Source organism: Carassius gibelio, chromosome A21 (genome assembly GCF_023724105.1).
Source record: "Carassius gibelio isolate Cgi1373 ecotype wild population from Czech Republic chromosome A21, carGib1.2-hapl.c, whole genome shotgun sequence".
In the NCBI taxonomy this organism is placed as follows: Eukaryota; Metazoa; Chordata; class Actinopteri; order Cypriniformes; family Cyprinidae; genus Carassius; species Carassius gibelio.
This window is the reverse complement of record NC_068391.1, coordinates 14,373,894-14,390,629: the sequence shown is the minus strand read 5'-3', so window position 1 is coordinate 14,390,629 and position 16,736 is coordinate 14,373,894. Positions and strand designations below refer to the sequence as shown.

At 37.5% G+C, this 16,736-nt stretch overlaps 1 protein-coding gene across 7 annotated transcripts in view; it reads left to right on the top strand.

Moving 5' to 3' along the window:
- The window catches only part of LOC127941558 (neurexin-2-like), a 357,596-nt gene that overhangs the window by 57,426 nt on the left and 283,434 nt on the right, over positions 1-16,736 (top strand). The window lies entirely within an intron of this gene.

Sequence of the window (16,736 nt, the reverse complement as noted above, 5' to 3'; positions counted from 1 at the left end):
CAAGTGTCAAAGCGCGAAGCGCAAGTAAGTTTGTGGGCGGGTCTCGGCGCTGTTGCTATTTTCCCGGCGGGATAAATGGCTCTTGCGCCCGGCGCAAATCTAAAGTGGGTTGGTCTGAAGCAGCCTCATTATTCATAGGTGTGGTTTGGGCGTATCGTGAAATAAACCAATCAGAGCGTCATCCAGCATTCCCTTTAAAAGCAGGTGCGCAAGTTCCATTATGGATTGCTATTATTATGGCGTATTTACCAGGCGCACGCCAGGAGCGGTTCACAGCCGAGGAGACTGTTGTTCTTGTAAGAGCAGTGAAAGACAGAGAAGTTGTGTTGTATGGGGATGGGAGAATAATTAGCCTGAATAATTTGTAAGCTAGATTTATGCCTATTTTGTTCACATCTTCGTGGCACACCACAATGATTTCCGTCATCTCATGTGTTAATATTTTTTTAGTGTAACAATTTATGATTTGCAAAAATAACTGTTGCATCTGTGTAGATTACATGAGCAAAGTGTATGCGCGTTGTGCACGCTATACATTATGGTCAAGCATGCGCCCTTAAAATAGCATAATGAACAACGCGCCACTGACTTTAGACTAGTTTTTTTCTGGTCAGTGGCGCAATTGTTTAATGGAACAGCAAAATAGCACCAGGGATTGTTTGCGCCGGAACACGCCTCCTTTTTTGCGCTGAACCGCCCAGGGAGCGCAAGTTCATTCACTAGTTTAGCGACGTGCCTCTGTGGAGGGAAAAGCGCGCTTTGCGCGGGTGCAAAATAGGAATGACACATGCGTCGGTGTACAAAGTCAGTTGCGCTGGGTGCAAGATAGGGCCCTTTGTTTTTTGTTTTTGTAATGATTTTGCTTCACAATTAATGAAAAACCCACCAATTCACTATCTCAACAAATTAGAATGTGGTGACATGCCAGTCAGCTTAAACACCTACACTCAAAGGTTTCCCGAGCCTTCAAAATGGTCTCTCAGTTTGGTTCACTAGGCTACATAAACATGAGGAAGACTGCTGATCTGACAGTTGTCCAGAAGACAATCATCAACACCCTTCACAAGGAGGGTAAGCCACAAACATTCATTGCCAAAGAAGCTGGCTGTTCACAGAGTGCTGTATCCAAGGATGTTAACAGAAAGTTGAGTGGAAAGAAAAAATGTGGAAGAAAAAGATGCACAACCAACCGAGAGAACCGCAGCCTTATGAGGATTGTCAAAATAAATCAATTCAAGAATTTGAGTGAACTTTACAAGGAATGGACTGAGGCTGGGGTCAAGGAATACAGACGTGTCAAGGAATTTGGCTACAGTTGTCGTATTCCTCTTGTTAAAGGGGGGGTGAAATGCTCGTTTTCACTCAATATCCTGTTAATCTTGAGTACCTATAGAGTAGTACTTCATAACTCCAAAACGTCTTTAGTTTTAATATATTCATAAGAGAAAGATAGTGCGTTGAGAGTGTTTGGAAGCTGTGACATTACGTGAGGACAAAACCAACCAAAACAAACCAAGGCTAACAGTCAGATTCAGCATATATTTATGATCCAGAATCAGATCCAGAGGCTGAAATTTAACAAGAGCAGCATCAGCAACAACGTCTATATGTGGTATGTACTGAAACTGTATATATTTTCTTAGCGGTTTTGGAAAATGACTAAGTTCCACTTTGTCGTCTTTTTTTTTTTTTTTTAAGCTGTACATGTGGAAAGTGCAGTTTGATGACAACATCGCATGTTGTTTACTTGATGTGCTTACACGCCGACAGCTAAGTTAACAACACCGAGATATTTGATGCAGTTTTACTCACCGCATGCGGTTCCAACACACGATCGTGACCCTTTTTCGTTGGTACTGCATTATCCTTAAGAAATTAACGATGTGCAAATCCGCCGTCAAACGGGGCCTTGTTTGTAAAACAAGCATCTTCGAAATGCAGGGAACAAACACAAACACTTGCACAACTCCGTTGATGCTCTGTAAAAATAAACTCCATCCACTGGTCCCTTAATGCTGTTTCTCTTTTGGTAATCTGTGCAGGGTTGTCTTGCCCTGGCAACCAAAAACACACTCCTTTTGATCTCGCTCGCTCTGATCAGTGAACATCTGTTGTGCTCTCAGTGCGCTGCTATACGGGAGCGCACGCTCTTCCGGCAGATGTGCCCTTAGGACCCATATGAGGAAATTCCCCTCCATCTAACGTCACACAGAGCCATACTCGAAAAAAAACTTTCCGAAACTTGTGACAAACCGGAAGGAGTATTTTTGGAACAGAAATACTCCTTCAAACGTACAACTTAATTTTTGAAACTTTGTCCATGTTTAGCTTTAACAGTGTAAAAACCTCAGTATGCATGAAATAGCATTTCACCCCCCCCCTTTAAGCAACATCTGAATAGTGTTCGGCGATATTGTCATTTTTCAAATTGACATATCATCAGTATCAATAGTAGCTTTCATTTAAAGTCCAACAGTTTAAAACTAATATTGACCATTAAAGAACATGTTAAATATAAAGTATTCAAAACAGGTAAGTTCATATATTTGGAGAAAAGTTCAATTGAACTGATGCATCAGTCATACATCGTTTAGGACCGTGCACTCAATGACGAGCCCGACGCACCACCACAGAAACAAGAATAAGATGCATTCTAACATAACTGTGGCATTAAACTCAGTTAGTGAGGGCTCATTTAAAATATTGCACACATATAGGCAATGCAGATTACTTGTTAAAGTGCCATGAAATACCTTAGTTGCAATCAAAATTATTCAACCCCCTTGACCTGCAAGACATTTTCCTGCGGAGAACAACGTTTTTTGAAAACAATTCAACAAAGGCATCGGTAAAGTATTAGAGAAAGTTTGTTAATACACTTTTGAGTGATTCTGAGAATGGAACACTGATGAATCATGATACAATTCAAATTGGCTCTAAACATTCATGTTCAAAATTATTCAACCTCCTTTCTTAAGAATCTTTTATTCTTTCAAATCATCAATAAATGCTGTCTGTAAATGTTTAGAAGCTTCTGTCACCTCTCTACTATTCTTAGCCATGAAAAAGCTTCCAGATCACTGAAAATCTTGGTTTTCACATTGCCACTGCTTCATTCAAATTCAACCAGATATTTTCAATGAGAATTAAGCCTGGAGACTGAACAGGCCACTTAAGAACATTCTAACTAAGAAAATTCTATCTAATTCTAATGACTGATCCCTGAACCAAGCAGTAGTAGATTTGGATGTGTACTTTGGGATGACTGTCCACAGCAGGAAAGTCCACAGTCAGCTTCAGTCTTTGCATCAAAGGCATCACAGTTCTTGTCAAAATGGCCTGATACTTCAAAGAATCCATGATGTCCTTCATACAGTCATGACTTCCACTTCCTGCTACAGTAAAACAACCCCATAACAGGACTGATCCACATCCAAATTTGACGATGGAGATGGTGTTCTTCTGCTTATGATCAATGGGCCCAAAAAGTTCCTGTTTGGTCATATCACTCCATAAAACATTCCTCCAGAGCTCCACAGGTCTACACAAAGTAATTGTATAAAGTTCATGTCTGCCTTTTGTTCTTCTTGATCAAGAGTGGTATTCTACAAGATGTCTCAACATGAAGGCCATACTTGCTTAGTGTTCTTCTTGAACACCTCATTGAAATGGTTTTCCTCCTTTCTTTGGGTCATCTTGCAAGTCTTTGGCTGTACTTTGTGCTTTTTCTTCAACACCCAGTGACATCTGCTATCGTCGATATCTCTGACTCTCGTCGATACACGATACTATCCTCTATCGGCACAACCTTACTCCTGACCCACAGACAACGTCAGAGGCGTCTTACTGGGTTAAGGAGAAGAAGAACTGGACTGTTGCCCAGTGGTTCAAAGTCCTCTTTTCAGATGAGAGCAAGATTTGTATTTCATTTGGAAACCAAGGTCCTAGAGTCTGGCGGAAGGGTGGAGAAGCTCATAGCCCAAGTTGCTTGAAGTCCAGTGTTAAGTTTCCACAGTCTGTGATGATTTGGGGTGCAATGTCATCTGCAGGTGTTGGTCCTTTATGTTTTTCGAAAACCATAAAGTCACTGCATCCATTTACCAAGACATATTGGAGCACTTCACGCTACCTTCTGCTGACCAGCTTTTTGAAGATGCTGACTTAATTTTCCAGCAGGATTTGGCACCTGCCTACATTGCCAAAAGCACCAAAAGTTGGTAAAATGACCATGTTGTTGGTGTGCTTGACTGGCCAGCAAACTCACCAGACCTGAACTCGTAGAGAATCAATGGGGTATAGTCAGGAGGAAAATGAGAAACAAAAGACCAAAAAATGTATAGGCAAATATGCTTGAGGCACAAACCTGGGCTTTCATACCACCTCAGCAGTGCCAGAAACTGATCACCTCCATGCCACGCCGAATTGAGGCAGTAATTCAAACAAAAGGACCCCCTACCAAGTATTGAGTACATGTACAGTAAATGAACATACTTTCCAGAAGGCCAACGATTCACAGTTTTTTATTGGTCTTATGAAGTATTCTAATCTTTTGAGATAGTGAATTGGTGTTTTTTGTTAAATGTGAGCCAAAATCATCACAATTAAAAGAACCAAAGACTTAAACTACTTCAGTCTGTGTGCACTGTATTTATTTAATACACAAGTTTCACAATTTGAGTTGAATTGCTGAAATTAACTTTTCCACGACTTTCTAATTTGTTGAGATGCACCTATAGATGTATAGGCCTACAAATAACTTAGGCTACGTTTATTTGCATTGTTGCATGTGTCATTAGGCCTTTATTATTAATATTTCACCAATATCAAGTTCAGCGAATGTTTTTCCACATTATTACTGCCACGTCAGAGGTTATTCACTGTTATACAGTTTTTTGTGCGCCAAATCATATTATCATATTATAAAAGATTCAGTGCTTCACACAAGTTATTTGACTGTGACTTGACGACAAATGCTCAGATGGTCTTCTCTGCTCCTAAAATACACACACAAACACACACACACACACACACACACACACACACACACACACACACACGCACACACACAACAGTAAAGAAAACACTGTACTTCTTCAATAAACAGTTATTTTATTTACCTTCATACTGCAAACACGGTGAGATGCTCCAAACTATGCGCTGCACTCCATTCACGAGAGGCGGGAGGAATAACGGGGTTTGACAGACAGTTTAAAGAGCTAATAGAGTTACGAGATTTAGTGGCAGTGGTCCAGGTTGAGTGATCCTTAGTTGTTATATTTCAGATTTGAGCTTGAGCTTCAGAATGTTTAGATAATGTAGCTTTTGTTGACCACTACTTCCAGAAAAAAAAAAAAAAGCTTCTCTACTGAAAAAAATCTATTAGTTAGGGGTGGCACGGTTCAACTTTTTTATGGTCGGTTTGTTTCACGGTTTTAGAGTCACGTTTTTGTACAGTTTGGTATGTGCTGTTTATGAAAAACTATTATAAATATACTATTTAAAAAAATATATATATATAAAAAATATATCCAGCAACAAAACAGCACAAATAAATACAATGCAGTAAAAATACAAAAAATAAACAGTGGTTTTCAGTTTTTTTTTTTTTTTTTTAGGTATAGTTTTTTCATAAACCGCACATACCGAACCTTACCAGTAATCAATGTAAAATGTAAAACATTTCATATTGGACTGTATAAATTATTGATGTTCTTCATTAAAGTTACAAGAGCTTTTCAATCAAGAGCAGTGAGTGTTTTCTTTGTTGTTGTGATCCAGCGCCCTTATACAGTAGTCCTGCATACGTTCAGCCGACTATGTCTGCTAAAGGATACTTACCAATGTGGGCATTTTGACATAATTTTTGTCTGAATTTGTCCATTTAAACAATACTTCAGAGAAAGATTTAAGACTTTTGGCTCTTAAATGTTTAAACTGGCAAAGCTTAAATTAGTTTAGTTTAAACACATATTAACGTGTACTACTCAGGTCTCATCTGTGAGCACGCGCTATCACCACCAGGGTGAAATGACTGCTCATATTCCAGCATACGGCATTCGCTAGAACAAGAGTGAATAGTTTGTCCATCGCTGTTGTTGTAATGTCTGGGAAGCCAGAATGGACATCCATGAACAGAAACATATATTAGCTGAACCCTGTTTGTTTTACGTGCTATTTATAGCAAACCATATCACAGGTGCTTTGTCAGATTTAAGTTGAACCGCGGTCCCAGCGTGTGCTGAACTGTGCGTGGAGAACCGATTTTTTTCAGCGAACCGCCCCACACCTAATGTATATATGTATATATAGCATTAGCACGGGTCTGCAGGGAGCTCTTAAAATCAATACAGTTACCATTTTAAATGGCACATAAGCAGAATTGTACACAGGCACAAGTGTTCCGCATTAACTGGATGCTTTTATATGCCTGGAGATGATGAATGCAAAAATAATACATTCTGCAAACTGTCACAGATGGGTTCTCTTCTCTTCTCTTCTCTTCTCTTCTCTTCTCTTCTCTTCTCTTCTCTTCTCTTCTCTTCTCTTCTCTTCTCTTCTCTTCTCTATCCATCCATCCATCCATCCATCCTATCAATATAGTTTTAAATATTATTAAAAGTCCCTATTATTTTCTGTTGTGTTTTATAGTAATTGATTTCATTCATTCATTCTATAACTTCTATTTATGAATAATTTGTACTCGATTAATGCAAACCAATTATTATGTTGTATATTGTATATTATATATATTATGATGTATATTATATTATATTATATTATATTATATTATATTATAAAGCATTATATCATTTTATCTATGTTATTTTACACTTATTCACTTGGTAGATGCTTTTATCTGAAGTGATTTAACAGCTCACTGACATTGAATTCCAGGATACCTTTGATCAATTCACGGCATCCCTGGGAATCAAACCCATGACCCTGGAAATGCTAGTGCCATACTGTTTGAGCTACAGCGGTTTCAATATTGCAAAACAAGCTGTATCATTATGTATACCGTTACCATGATATACAATTACTCATAAAGTGATATAAGGTTTTGGTCATGCCGCCCACCCTTACAGTCTACAGTCTTTTATAAAAGCAACAGCAAAGCATTGAAGAGGTCTAGTTTGCATCAGACAAAAACCTTTTCATGTACCGCTGGACTTCATTCCTTCTCTGGTCTTTTTACTCTGAATGTGAGACTCAATCTGCAGAGGCTTTTCTTTAAGTGTACGGGGAACGAGCATTCATTGTGAAAACAAGGCCATCCGCTCTCCAGGATTAAATAATGTAGACTGAGAAGTCTGTCTTATTTATCAACACAAATTAGTCTGGGTTGCCCTCAACATCGAGCTGTGTGTGCCAAAGATGCAAGCATGTCTGCATTTTGCTTTCAGACAGGCATCTGCTGCCATTGTGCAGTTTTGTGTTTCTTTTGGGGCCAAATCGCAAGCGAGTGAGATTAGCTGCATTCACCCGGCTCAGAGTATGTGTGTTTTTGCCAGTAGCCAGTTGTGCGTTAATCAGCACCATAGTTTACCGCACTTGGCAGAGGGCACAAGAAGCCAAATAATGGTTTACACACTAGGCAACAATTCAGCAAGTAATTAAAACAGGACATGGAAATTTTTTTCAGCTGCCTTGTTAATTTTGCTTGGTGGCCATTTGCAATACAACACAGTCCCTGTCTTCTGAAACCTCATAATAGCTTCCTGCGAGGAACAGGCTGAAACTGAAGATGGTTTTTATTGATAATCTTCCCCTCCAGTGAGCTGTTAACTTGAAACTGCTGACCGAATCAGGAGTAAATAACGTTTATTTCTGCGTGAAATATTCCTTTTAATGCAAATTTTTTTGATTTACAGATGAACTGCGGTTAATAGAAGGAACAAATTTGTGTCACAGTGGTGTTACTGATAATGTTGGATTCATTTGAACACAGTAAGTTCAAATATCAGTTCCACATATACGTAGATACATAGAAATTGACATCTATTTTTGGAGTCAGTGGGAAAAAAATCTGCACACGAGAATGAGAATTCATATAAAACTCAGTGTCCCTCATGATTCACCCACTTACTTTCTTTCATGCAATGAAAACTCAGTTATTGGTAGGTCTACATGATCTATCAACACACCACCTGATTTTAGCGGAAGGCCTTTGCAAGGTCAAAATGAACACCAGCTTTCCTCCTCAAAGGAGAAATGATCTTCGTGTTAGATATTGCTTGCACTTGCTTTCTTTGTTTAATAAAAGGAGCTTGTTGGAGCTTGTCAGATTTGCTTTTAGTCCTAGGAAAGACACCCCAAATCCCATCCCTGTGCACTCAAGTGCATTTGCTGGTTTGCCTGTGCGGCTTTGCATTTTCAAAATCCTTATAGTGGAAAATAAAAGCAGACTGCATAGCGACAAAGGGGTACTGCCGGAGTTCATATTCTCATGGTTTTCATCCACAAAATGTCAGTACAGGATTACTCGTTGCTTCTTTAGCTTACTAATTAATAAAGAGTAATTCTCATTACATTAGTTCTTAAGTGCCACTGATGTAATTGGAGTAACATTTATTTCTTCAATTACAAGCACTATATGTCTTAGTGGGTGATGTTTGATGATACAGTATATATAGCTAATAAGGTGAAGAAATAATGAAGGTTAAATATATTTTTATTTTGTCTTTATTATAATACCATTTTTGAGGTACAGTGAAATTAAGACATTGCTAATGTGATTTTCAGCCTCTGTGCTCTTTATGCCTGATTAAAAATCATAACTTTCACACATACAATTATGCAGTATGATCAAACGAACTGTTGAAGAAACAGATAATGAAACAAGCTGCCAATAAGTTGCTGGCAAGAAGCCATGCTACATGTGAGAAGCTGTTTTGTGAAGTGGGTGACACCTATATTATTGATTTCCTGTAATGGCAATCAAAAAGACTGATTTCATATTTTAGCTCATGTAAACAGACACTTCCTCTATTGTTGTGGTTGATGGAGATGCCTCGTCTTATCCGAGTTAACACTGGAGGACCTGATTCAGATCAAGAGAGGGATTAGCGTCACTTCACTAAATAGAGACAGATTACATGCCACTCTAGCTTTTTCAAACCGACAGGCTGAGATCATGCTAATAACCCGCGTGGCGCTAGCCTAGCCACGCTCATTCAGAGAAGCTCCAGACGCTGTCACCATGTCAACTCTCATGGCCATGCTCAATTCATTACAATTCTCCGGGACTTTGATGCCGTGACCAATTTGAGGGAGCAGAGGAGAGCACTTGTAAAGGTTAAAGCGGCCTTCATGATTTATGGGCAGCTGACAGTTTTGCATGGCCTGATATCCAGAGCCAAGCAAGCAGCTCCCACAAACACAGTGTGATTAAGAGATTTACTGTCTCGCTCCAGGCAATCGAGCAGAATTTCCGCTGAGGGTTTCGTGTCGTCTTTTGTCCCGGCTTTTGTTGTGCTTTCAGATTTCTCATGCAAACATTGCTGGGGTGCATTAACGTCTCTTTCGCACGTCATGCACCTCTGGAATCTGATAGACACAGTCCATATCACCTTTTCATTGATAAAAGCAGTCCATTAAGATTTGCTTGAAAACCTCAGATTTAATTTGTAACTGTTGAGCGACCAAGATTCGGAAAATGGATAATAGATCAGGGCTCTCTCTCCTGGGTGCTCCTTTACGTGCCGACGTCTCCATGGCCACTTAATGATGAACGTAAGATAACATTCGCAAAGATTCCTCTTTAATTGGCTGTAGGGTTAGGACTCTATTTTCAGTGGCCATGCAGAAGCCGCTATGTGTTCTCATTAGTGTTTTAGAGCAAGGATTGTTGCCCTCCACCTTTTAAGAGCTGCAAAAAGCTCCTCTCACAGCTACTTTCTCCTCATTATCACATTGGCAACGGTGATCTGACCTACCTTCCATGACCAGACCGTCCAGCCCCACACTAGTTCCACCTAGCAAGCCTTTGACATTGTCCCCTGACTCCTATTATTTCACAGTAAAGGTTTTCCAAGCCTCGCTTGGACCTGCGCTTGCCCAAGTCTGTCCTGTAGTATGTCATTAACATAACACCTGACCTTTTGGCCTCTTGGAGTACTTGCTGTGGAAGTATTCGCAATGTCATCATATTCAAATGATACAATGAACATATGATTAGTATTATGCAAGTAGAATATTTAGCTTTATGTACATTTATTGTAATGTGTTCCTTGGAGGAGGATGAGCCTGGTTCCTCCTTAGCATTTGCTCATTCTTCACTTGATCTTGGGGGGGATTTTTTTCCACAAAAAGTACACTGAAAAAATGATATGGTACAATATATATTGTAAGTTCAGTGGTAAAATAACCTTCTGATGATGCTCACTAAAAAATGTTGGGTTAAAAATAACCCAATAAGTAACCCAACTAAAGATAAATACAGATTAAGTAGAAAAACAATACATTTGTTTTAAAAAGAGGTTTTACGTTTTAAATGACAAATGTACTCAATTTTGGTGAGCCTAGTATTTAATATAAATATGCATGAATAACAATAACAATTATTTGCATGAATTCAAAATACATCAGTGAACATTTAGAACACTTGGCAAATAAATGTACACAAAAAGCACAGATATTCAAAATACACCTTAAATTCAAAACAAATGTATACAACCAATATAGATGAAATACATGTTAAATTCAAAACACAAATATGCACAAACAGTACAAATATTCATAAGAAAGTGTACATCCAGTATACCAAGAAAAAAAAAGGTGCACATATGGTTTACCAATTCAAAACCTACACAGGTGCACATATAATAAACATTTAAAACACAGATGTGCACAGACAGTACAGAAATATGCAACCTAAACATTTCTGCACAAATGAGTATACAACTTTAAATAAAAAATGTGCACATTCAGTATACCAATTCAAAAACTACACAAATGTGCACACCATGGACTCCTTCAGGAATATTATAGACTGCATGATACAAGAACTGCAAAATGGGAGCAGAGGGCTTTGGGTAGTTTATGGCATAGATGTAGAACATTTTGAAGGATTCATTCACTGCTTGAAGTAAGGTCTCCTTTTCAACTGCCTCTCCATTGAAAATGATGAAAACTGGAAAGGAATTTTCGTTGTATCCAAGCACCAAGAGATGTGGATCCTGGCTTGTCTAGCTGTTGAGGTAGTTGAGCACATTAGTGCCAACCCTGAAAGAATAAATCAACTTTAGTTGGCACATATGATAAACATTCCAGGGATTCAATACATGTTTACAAATTAATCACATAAAAAAAAAAAAAACAGCAGTGTTATACTGTGTAAAAGTAATAGCGAAGCAGTGTTGTAGTGAATTAAAGTAGGTGAACTCTAAAAGTAATGAATGACCATTAGTCATGACACCTGTAAATAACAAACAGAATCACTGAAGGAAAGAGTTTATGTAAAGAGCAGTGTAATTTAATAGGCCTATATTATCCTTTTTTGGATTTAACTTTTTCTTTAAGGTAGTAATATTATAGCTGTCTGCATGTAAACTATTTGAAAAGTTACAAAGTATGCCAAAGGTCTTTCTATCCAACTTGAACTGCCTATGATAGTCAATGGGGGTCAAGTTCTGTTTGGTTACCGACATTCTTCCAAATGTCTTCCTTAAAAAAAAAAAAAAAAAAAAAAAAAAAAATCATACAGGTTTTGAACAACTTGAGGGGTAATTTTTTTTGGGGGGTTGGAATATCCCTTTAATTCTCAAAAGTATTAATGAAGATACCACTGGTAAAATAGCCAGCACTCAAATAGTCTGATGTGGGTTTTAACATTTCCACATTTAATTAGCAGTTATTTAAGCAAAGGGAAGTACAGATTCTGACTTTATTACTAAATTGAAATGCCTGTCCTTACTTTGGTTAAAAATGTCTCATTTTATGGTAAAATTTTTGGTAACATCGCCCCCTCCAAGTAGTTTTATCAGAGAGCTTCTATAAAAATTCATGACTTAAAGGGTTATTTCACCCAAAAATTTAATTTCTGTCAATAATTACCCATTCTCATGTCGTCCCAAACCTGTAAGATATTCTTTCATTTTCTGAACAAAAATAAATATATTTTTGATGAAATCTGAGAGGTTTCTGTAACGTCATTGCATCTTTGAAAGTCCAGAAAGGTTTTAAAGACATTGATAAAATAGTCAACGTGACTACGGCAGTTCAACCTTAATATTATGAAGCAATGAGAATGTTTTGTGTGCAAAAACAAAACAAAAAAGCTGCTGACATACGCATTTGACATAGTAAATGCGGTTGCACTTTATTTTACAGTACGTGTACTAACATGTACTTATAGTGTACTTACAGTGTATTTATCTAAGAAAGTTCTGGTAATACAAGGTAACTAGATGGGGTAGGGTTAGGTTTAGGGGTAGGTTCAGGGTTAGTACCTAGTTATTACATAATAATTGTAATTACTATAATAAGTACATAGTATGTACATGAGGAACAGGACTGTAAAATAAAGTGCTACCGTAAATGCAGTTCAGAACTTCCGTGTACTTACATCTGAATGCCGAATCATTATTGGCCGGCTCCTCCGTCAGCATCCCATGGATGCATCCGCCTATACTGAGCCTGAGTTCTGATGTAAACACTAAAGCTCTGCAATGACCTTTGAGTTACAGGCAACTGTGGCAAATAACACCTTTAAGGTGGTAGAGGGAGGAAAAGTCTTGGGAGAAACTAGTCTACACCAGAGGAAGCAGTTCATTACCATTAACAAACAAAAGTCTTAAAAACAACAACAACAACAAAAACTAGGGATGCACCGAAATGAAAATTCTTGGCCGAAACCGAAAACCGAAAAAGAGAAAACCAAGGCCGAAAACCGAAACCGAAACACCGAAAGAAAATATGCCAATTATTAGTACCATTGCATTTATTGCTATGACCGTGTACTAACTTTACTAAAATTAAGACATTGCAATTGCATAAATTAATATTAAAGTTTCAAAAATAATTACAATTACATAACTTATTTAAAAAAAATAAACATAAAAATACATAATTACAAATGATGCAAATATTTATTAAGCACATTGCAACAATGCACAATCCCACTCGTGTATATTTAATAATAATGTACAGGCCTACTGGCCTGCAGAAAGGTTTTAAAATGAACAGTTCTCTCATAAAAACAAAGTGCATTTAGGTGAAGTGCATTTGAAATTTTTCTCTGTAGGACTAGAAAGGGCATTACTTCTCCAGTTGGCAAGACTGTTATCACTTCTGGGGATGGGGACTTCAGACAGATAACCATCTAGCTGTTGAGCAGTTGAGCTTGTCATCTGCCTGACATTTGAGAAATATTTGAGAGAGTGTATTTAAATAGGGCCAGGGCATAAATAAACATTTTTATCAAATTAAAGCAGAAATCTAGCATAAATATGGCTACAATCTGATATTATGTATGTATATATGTTTGTGTGTGTGTGTGTGTGTGTATAGTAGCCTAAGAACAAAATAGCCAACGTATTATTATTATTTGAGGCACTTTCTTGCAGAATTCCACTGAACATATCAGACAACGATGGTGCATGCCACTCATCTGGTGCAGAGACGAGTCTTTTTTTCTGCGCTCTGATCTCAGTCTCCTGCTCTTGGCGCTTCTCCGTCTCCACGCGGGTTCTCCGCATCCAGCGCGGCCTGGATCATTTCTCGTGCGCGCTGCCTTATTTCCGCAAGTAATGGTCTTTATAACGCGGATCAAGCACATTCGCGATGAAGTGCAGAGGATCCGAAAAGATCTCAGTGAGACGTGTGCTAAAAAACTCTATAAGACTGTACTTTTCTTTGTTTTTACTTCGTGGTCCGTCTTAATCTCTTTGTTAGGAGACGCTTTAGTGCTGCGAATAAAGGAATAAGAAGAGAATGTTCTCACTGGTGTTAAGTGAATGTCGCGTGGAGCTCGTCTGCGCTATGCAGGTGCACGTGCAGGTCGCGGTTTCTGTTTGCTTCATCACAACATTTCGGCCGTGTTGTTTCGGTGATAAAAGTCTATCGGCCGAAAAACGAAAAGGCCATTTTCGGCCGATAATTTTCGGTGGCCGAAATTTCGGTGCATCCCTAACAAAAACTCTTATACATCACTAAATTAAAGAATTAATTGCCTTGAAATGTATAATATTAAATTGCAGTGGTTCCACTGTTGTAATCTTTCCTTTACAAAGGAATCCATTATCTAAAAACTAAGTATAAACATGTTTAGTATTACACATTTAATATAAATGCAAAATTGTTATAGCTTCATAAGAAAAAAAAAAAAAAAAAAAAAACTATAATTGCAGGCTATTCCATTATTCCTGTAATGGATTTAATACAACGTGCATGGCTATATTAAACAACTATATGGAAGGTTGTTTGTTTACCTTAAAATAACACTTTTAAACAATTCTGATACACTGACTTATAGTAAGACGAATGGATTGTCTTCTGTTTTGCGCTCCACTCTTAAACGTCTGTTTTAGGAGCAACCTTATGTAAGTTTGGGGAGCTGGTACGAATTTCCGCTGAAAGATCGGATTGCCTTGTGGCTGTGCTTTTTCGTTTGGGTTCTGAACATTTATAACAGAAAATTCAGAGAATTCAAAAGCTTCTCACTGAAGGTGTCTGTCGCATGACTGATGTGTAAGCTCAGTTTTACTGTGTGGTATGATAATGGTTTGATGAATTTATGAAGTAAATACGGCAATTTTTATTTCAAATTTTAATTAGTCTGCTAAATATTTACTGTAGATTTAATAACATTCTATAGTGGAAAAGGTGTGAATTACGTTATATTTTTCTTTTCTTTTTTCTTCTTTGTTTTCAATTGAAAAAACTAATTCTAATTTTAGAACTAGCATTTTATGCATCCAAAATTCTAACAAATATAGTCGCACTTTGCCACTATAATTATTTCATTTTTATAATTCTATATTTTATCCCCCTGACTAGTTTCACTTGTTACTTCAGTTTTTGAGTGAATTAGTCAGAATTATCCACAAATAATGCTTTTTTCACTCAAAAACTGAGATGCATTAGCTCAGATCAATAAGACTTGCAATCAATTAGTTCCAAAAACAAGACTGAGATACAGTACTTGGTGATCATTAAGTGTAATGAGAGATTTACAAGCAGTTTTTAAAATGCCATCAAACTGGGTAAAGGATTTTCAACACAGCCTAAGGCTTTAAAATGTTCTACTAGATAGACTACATGCGAGTCAAATTACATATCAAAATTTGACACTATTTTTATAGTTCATAGAAAACCGATTATTTCAGTCTTTGTTTTTATTATCATAGTTTTAAATGTAGTAATTTACATTTTAATTATGGTTTTTCATGGTTTAAGATAAATTCTTATTTCAGTTTGTCATATGTACACAAGCCACAGACAGTTAAGACAGCTGAGACATCTCTCTCTCTCTCCCTCTCTCCCCCTCTCTCTCTCTCTCTCTATCACACACACACACACACACACACACAATGTGCAGTTACTATTGGCAAAACTCTGCATTTGAATATTCAGTAGCAAATACTTAAACTAATAACTAAACATACTTCCAGTAGCTGATTCAGAAGCGCCAGATTGTCCTAGCAAAGTCAGAATTACCTCCTAGGTTCATGAAATGGTCGTCCATAAAATGCGTTGCTGTTCTAAATGCAAAAAATATTCCTAAATGCATCTTATTTCGCAAGGCCAAATAAAGTGCTTCTGATTTCGCTTAGAGACACAGCATCTCCCTGACATGGTTGCTTCAACACTAACTTTGGTTACTGAAACCACGCCGCCTTCTCTGCATGAACATTTGGGGCGGCATTGCACAAATGAGCCATTTTAGGGGGGTGTGGCAGAGTCTTAACTTTGATAAAGAATCTTATTGGATTTGAAACTTTAGTCTTTGCAACTTTACAGATCTTCTTTATGCACCAAGAGCTTGTATAAAAGTTCTTAAAGTTGAAGAAACTCTTATAGATTTAATCGTTGTATCTCAGAAAACAACACAAGCAACATGCTTCCCACCTCCCATGAGTCTAATCATCTAGACATCTACTATAAACAGTCGGCAGTAATGACAATAACATTTGAATGTATGACTTGATTTATGACTCAAACAAGTGGTGCATGCATTTTTATCATGTTTTAGTCAGACTGAAATCTACAGTAGACTCCCAAGGATGGAATTATGAGCTTTTTAAAGTGTCCGCCAACAATATTTGTAAGTACTTACTGTATACTCAAGTAGTGGTATTATAGTTCACATGCCCTCAAAAATATCATGTACGTTTTTGGGTAATACTATTAAACCACTCTAAAATGACTTTCACCCTCTAAGTTCCTTAATTTACTTTTCTTGAATGCTTATCTTACCGATGCATATGATTTTTCTTGGATCCACACAATGTTTTGCTCCCACACCTGAATATTTATGAAGTGTAGGATTACAAGTAGGCCTACATAATGTTATTAAATTTATATTTGTAGTAGTTTGCATTTTAGCCTGTTTTCCATGTAGCATTTGGATAGACTGATTCTTAATAGTAGTATTTGGCATTTAAACATGATATATTTACTTAAATATGAACCATAACATAAAACCTCATCTAACGTGATATTTTGATAGCCTCACCTACCAATTACACACAGGTACTCTCTTCAGCAATGGCATTTACTCTGCTCATTATGGTTTT